The sequence below is a fragment of the Dryobates pubescens genome, chromosome 13 (genome assembly GCF_014839835.1).
Source record: "Dryobates pubescens isolate bDryPub1 chromosome 13, bDryPub1.pri, whole genome shotgun sequence".
Taxonomy (NCBI): Eukaryota; Metazoa; Chordata; class Aves; order Piciformes; family Picidae; genus Dryobates; species Dryobates pubescens.
The window spans coordinates 27,665,364-27,671,599 of NC_071624.1; positions in this window are offsets into that span (position 1 = coordinate 27,665,364).

Genomic DNA, 6,236 nt, shown 5'->3' on the forward strand with positions numbered 1-6,236 from the left:
TAAAATGAATTATTCCAGCTGCCCAATCACTGGAATATGTCAGTTTTCATCACATTTCCAGGAACAGTTATGCAAACAGTTGCACTTGCTTGGCTGTGGAAGTGTAAGTAGCTTTTGTTTGTTTGTTTCAATAAAGACAAGGGAAAAATGGAGCAGCAAAGCTTGAGGAAAGGGAAAGCTCTGGCAGTTACAGGTAAAGCTTTCAGTAAAACACCAAACTTCTATTTCTGTGTCAGTTACTGCTCCTGTGTGTGCTCTAAAGCCACAGGCATACAAAGCACCCTTTGAGTGCGTGCATGCTGACCCTGTTTCAGCCATGAAAGGAGCTAAGTGTGCCAGACCTGCAAGCTAGAAATATCTAGAACCTATTTTAGTGGGGGCAAAAACCAAACCAAACCAAACCAATCCAAAACCCAAACCAAAAAAGCTGCTAAAACTCAAACCCGAAACCGTTTTTGTTACGAATGGTGCTGTGAAAGGCACAGTGCACCACAGCTCTGTGAACGTCACTCTGCTCACTGGCATTCAACTGGTTTGGGGGGGGGTGGGGGGAAAACTCATGTTTTTATTTCCTGAATGCATACCTTACCACCCTTACATATAATTAAGTGTCTAATTAAACCCGTGGACTGCTTTGATGTCTGCGCAGTTTCATAAGGCAGGAGAACAGAGGGTGCACACTGCCTTCCCTAAAATTAAAGCTTGCACTGATGATGCAGTTCAGAGGGCTGCCACCTGATTAGAAGGAAATAAAACTTTCTGCCCCAGACATGCTGAGTCTCTTTAGCACAGAAATGTCCCTTCCCTGGAACTCCTCAGCTGGCATTTGTCATGAACTGAATTTGAAGTAACAGTCCAGAAGTGTTCCTTGCAGATGACAAATACAGACACACACACTTCCTGTGGCTGGCTGGCAAGAGGCACTTGGGGAAACGCAAGCACAAGTGTCACCACTTAGATAACTTTCAAGGCTATTATTATTTCAGCCAACATTTAATTACTTTTTTTTTGTGTTTTTCCCTAAGATAAGTTAAAATGAGCCAGGTAATTTCTAGCCAAAGGAAAAGCTTCTATTAAAAGCATTGTTGTTTGTCTCCTTAGATTTAATGGATGTTTGGTACAAAACATTTTCCCATAGGTTTGGGTTTTTTGGGTCTTTTTTATGTTCTAAAATCAGAGCTAAAGGTAAGTGGTAATAAATGCCTTAAGTAATCACTTGGACCTGGTGCCTCTAACCTGCACAAACATGCAGGGCTTATTCATGTGGTTGAAATTAAATTCTTCAGCAGATGCCTGATGGCTGAGATCTTAATTTTTTTGTTCACCCAAATCATGTAAATTCCCTGTTTCTATTGGGGTTTTGTTGTTGTTATTTCTGATTTACTCCTACCCCATATGTGGCTGCTCACAGCCACTCACTTAACCAGCAGGAATCTTCTGAGCCACCAGCACCTCCCTGGGGGGGGGTTCTAGGGAGGTAAGCAGAGCCTGTAGGAAACACAGGGCCACACCTGCCTTGCTTTTAGCTGATTACTCATCCCCATCTGCTGCCAGGCCCTTCACCTTAACTTCCATGAGTGAAGTTCTTGGCCCAGCACCACCAGACTGACCCTTCTCTCAGTGTAGGCTCAGGATGCTGTTGCCCACTCTGGTGCCCTCCACCCCAGCCTGCTGCTCCTTGGCTGATGCCACAAATTTTCCAGTGACAGTCGTGTGAGTACGAAATTTGAGCAAAGTGACTAATGACAGCCCTGGTTGTGCAGCCAGGCTGCACTCCATCATTCATTATTTTAGGCAAGAACAAATCTCTAGTCCTCAATTAAATATTTTCTATGGTTGCATGTGGGTAAATGCTACTTGAAAGCTTTGGTTATGTTATCGTGGTGGTGGGGAAGCATGGGCTACCAGTTAGCTGTCCTACAGCTCTTGAATGGTTTGGTTTGATTCAGTTCATGTTAGACTAGAAATTAAATCAAAGGTCAGAAAGAGCTTCTGTAAAGCTGTTTGCCATTTTTTTTGATATTCAGTAAGAATATTGAAGTATAAAAATGGAGCCTCAGCACTTGTAAACTAACTTCTGGAAGCCAAATATTTGTTTCACCCCGTGGCTTGAACTTGCTCAGAAGTGCCAGTAAGTTGGGTGCACTTTACAAGGTTTCTGTCCAAAGTTAGAGCCATAAAGCAACCTTGAGGTGCTCTATAATACTTCATCTGTTTGGTAATGCCTGCTAATCACTGCTGGTTTTAAGTAGTTCAGTGCTGTGCCAGGGGTTTGAAGGACTGTGCAAAGATATGAACATACCTAGAAAGAACTGGATCAGCGAAAGCAGATGAATCTTTAGAGGGTTTGCACTAAGAACAGGAAAGCAAATGGGAAGCAGCATGTTTTAGAAGCCTGCTAACAGTAAAATTTGGCTCATGTCAAGGGGAAAAAAAAAGATCTTGAAAGCATAATTCTGATAGAAATTGCTATTATTTGAATGTTCTGAAGTTTAAATGAAGCTAACAGCAATAATAAAAGGTTAAACTAATAAATCCTAAACTTTAGAATGCAAATTTTTCCTAATCATACATTGGAAAGGGCAACAGTGAACACTTTCTTCTGTTTGTTAAGAAGATCTTTTTATGGCAATCACACTTAAGGTTTATGTTGTTTTTTTTTTTCCCCTAGACAGAAATAGCTGTTTGCATAATGGGTTTGCTTTAGGCTGATTAAGCAAACATCATTAGCCTTGGACTGGGAAAACTTCATTCTTTCCCTGCTTTCTTGCCTCTCTTTTCAGAGCACTCCTTAAAATGATCTTTAATGCAAATGTGCCTTCAATAGACTTGCAGTCTGTGCAAATGCTTGTTTCATGGTAGGTACAAAGTCAGGTGGCCCCAGCTCTACAAGCTGTAAGAAAATGTTTACTGTGTCAAAAATGATTGTAAAAGTACAAGATAAAGATTGCACAAGATAAGGGTTGTTCCTCTATAGAAACTTGAATGAAAGTAGTTAAATAAATAGATTTTAAAAAAATTGCTAAAGAGTTGTCCCAGAATTGTGATTTATAGTCTGAAGATCTCCTCCTGCACCTATAGTTCAATGGGATTCTTTTTTAAAGTGTACGGGAATCACTAACTGCCAAACTGAAGCAAGACAATAAACATTCTGGACGTAAAGGCCTGATAGGGGAAGGGAGGGAAACCTGAACAATTTATATTGATTAATAGGAATAAATAACTATAGAATAAATAACTACATAGGGAGGCCAAATCTCTCTTGTATAGATAGAGTATGTCAAGGAAGTCAAGCACGGCTCAAGAAAACGCTTGCTCCAGTGTTTTGTCCCCTTTTGTTCGCCTCTCGTTCTACAGACACTGGGCTGCCCTCTGCCTGGAGAGGGATGAACTTGCAACCCCTGCCGGGCTGCAGGGCATGATGGAGGACCTCAGTTTGTCACCTTTGTTGCCTCTCAGTGCGTCTACAAAAAGACCCCCAAAAGTCTGTAACAACTTAATCCTAACAAAGCCTCAATCTTCAGGGCTTGCAGCTGGAAGTTGTGTTCCTCGGGAGATGGGTGGGTGGGATGGCAAATGAAAGTGCTGGCCCTTGTATGGGAGAACTCTGGAAGCCTGAAGTGTTGTTCTAAATTGTCATAGCCAAGTAAGTGTGTAACAAATCTCAGGTTTTGTGTGTTTAAAGCTTGAATACTTAACAGTGAGTTTAAAATTTTATTTATAGTACTTATTTCAGTCTTGTTCTCACTAATATCTAAGTTCTAATCATTGTCTAGTGTAACATTTTTGTTTGTTTCAATCACAATTTTGCTGTGTTTGAGAGTGAGGAACCTTCCTGGTGCCCCTTCATCTGCTATGTTCTCATCCATTTTCTTGTTATCATCTCCCTCTGCCACATATAAAATACTGGGAATGTTGCTGTCAGGTAGTATCTTGTAAAGCTCTGTAGTATTCTGTATACTGTGGTTGCCTGTGTGTTACTTGGTGTGTACCATTCTGAGGATTTTAAACAGGGCTGACAAGAATTTGATCTGAATGATGATTGCAAGTGACCAAGCACTGAGTATCTCATCCCGTTAGGCCTGTGCAGATTTTGATCTGTGTACCAATTCTGTGGTGTTTGCAGTGAAGGATTTCTGGAGAGAGAGTTTTCTGCTGAAAAGTCCTTAAGGATATAAGTGGCTGTATGCAGAAATCACCCTGATATTAGCATGGCTGCTCACTGAGGTTAAGTGAATGTATCTGAGGAGCCTGAGGGTCTGGCCAGATGGACTAGCCCCATTGGTGGGGGCTGCTTGCCCTGTGGTGTTGTTTTCTGCTCAAGTCAGAGAGAGTATATAAAGACAAAGAACTGTGGGAACCAGGCCCTCAGCACAAGCCAGATCTGCTGTAAACAATCTGATAGTTATAGATAATATTATTTACCAGATATTATTTGTTATTGTTACCTTTAGAGTGATATTGTGTAATTTTAAGTAGTAATAGTAGGTCTGTGCTGCAGAACCAGCAGTGGTGCAAAACCCATGCAGCTGGGGGGCAGGGCAGCAACTTGGTTTTGCCTTTCCTCAGAGCAGGACTATATAAGGATGTGGATTTGTTTGAGTCTTCCCCCCCACCAAAATCCCTAATACTAGTAATCATAAAGTCTGTTTTTTGGTAGCTATTTATGTATATCTTTCTAACTCATAATATTTAGCAACTTTTTACTTAGTCTATATGCTTTAGACTGATCATTTGATAAGAAAGTATGCCACATCTCTAGGAATTTGCATTAGATAAACGTTAGGATGGTCAAGGATGGATTCAGCCAGCTGTAGCATGATTGTGTAACTCTTCCTGCTGCTAGTTTCTGTGCATATGTTTCTTGCTCTGCACATTCTGTTTGCAGGAAGGCAGAGGAAGAAGGGCTCGAGTCAAATGAGGATTTCTTGATAGCTGCCTAAGGGATTACAGAGTTGGATCACATGTGTTCTTCCTAAATCTTCTTTATCCGCCTGCCCCTAATCTGATTGTTGGTTTAAGTCTGGAATAGTAGGCGTGGTTGAGATTGATGTAGATTGGAACCCGGGATTGGCTTCGTTCTCCTCCGGTGGTACTGCCACCTTGCTGAGAGCAAGCGGCTAATCAACCCCCCAGGCGTTTACCTGAACAATGCTCTCTCTCTCTTCTCCCTGGCCTCTGCTTCTCTTTGTAATTCCTTGTTGCTTATTCACAGTGTAACTGACCTTGAATTTTAACTTCCTGAATGTCTTTTGAGTGCCCATAACTAGTGACTGAAGATGTCAACCAAGCACTCTGTTGGGTTGGGTTTGGTTTGGTGGCGTCACAATCACTGGAGGTGTTTAGGAAGAGACTGAATGGGGTGCTTGGTGCCATGGTTTAGTTGATTAGATGGTGTTGGATGATAGGTTGGACTCGATGATCTCAAAGGTCTCTTCCAACCTAGTTAATTCTAGTCTGGTTTGGTGTGTTTTGGGGCTAGTTTTGCTTGAGGTTCCTGCTCCAGATTGCTTTAGTTTTTGGATCACTTCACTTGAAATAAAACACTGCTCCACCATGTCACAAGCAGCAACTTTATGGCAGATCAGAGAGAGAAGGAAGTGTGGCCCTGAGAAATGGGCTACTGGAATGCCTTAGTTGAGTTCCTGTCAGGAATCATTCCAGTGCAGTTAGATTAGCACCACAGTAAACCCCGCTGGGTGTATTAGATGTCAGCTGGGTGTTAAAACAGAGATGCTCTCTGCATTAGGCCAACTGCAGCTGCTATTATTATTCTTATTTTACTATTTTATTATTATTTTACTATTTTTTTTATTAGTAAAAAAAAATGTATTAGCATTTTTTTCAGAATCCTGATCTAAGGGCCGAATGTGTGAATTTATGTGAATAAAGCCAGGGGAATGCACGTGAAGAATTCCCAGCCAAGAAATGCATGTGAATAATTCCCAGCCAAGTAAAAGTTCTACTAAAGTGTTTTGTTCTTTTTTATTAAAAAAAAAAAAAAAGCAGAGTTTGAAACTTCTTTTTAAACACAGTAAAACTTATGTATATATATATATATTTTTTTTTCCACTAAAGGATAGTTGTTGCTTTGGTTTACTCTGTCAGCAGCTACTCCTCCATCTTATAATACTTGCAGATTTTTCAGTTTGTGTCCTTGTTTACCAAACCCCAGAACTTCTTTCAAGGGGACTATCAATGTTTTAGTATGCAGAGGGATTATTATTCTTTTTTTG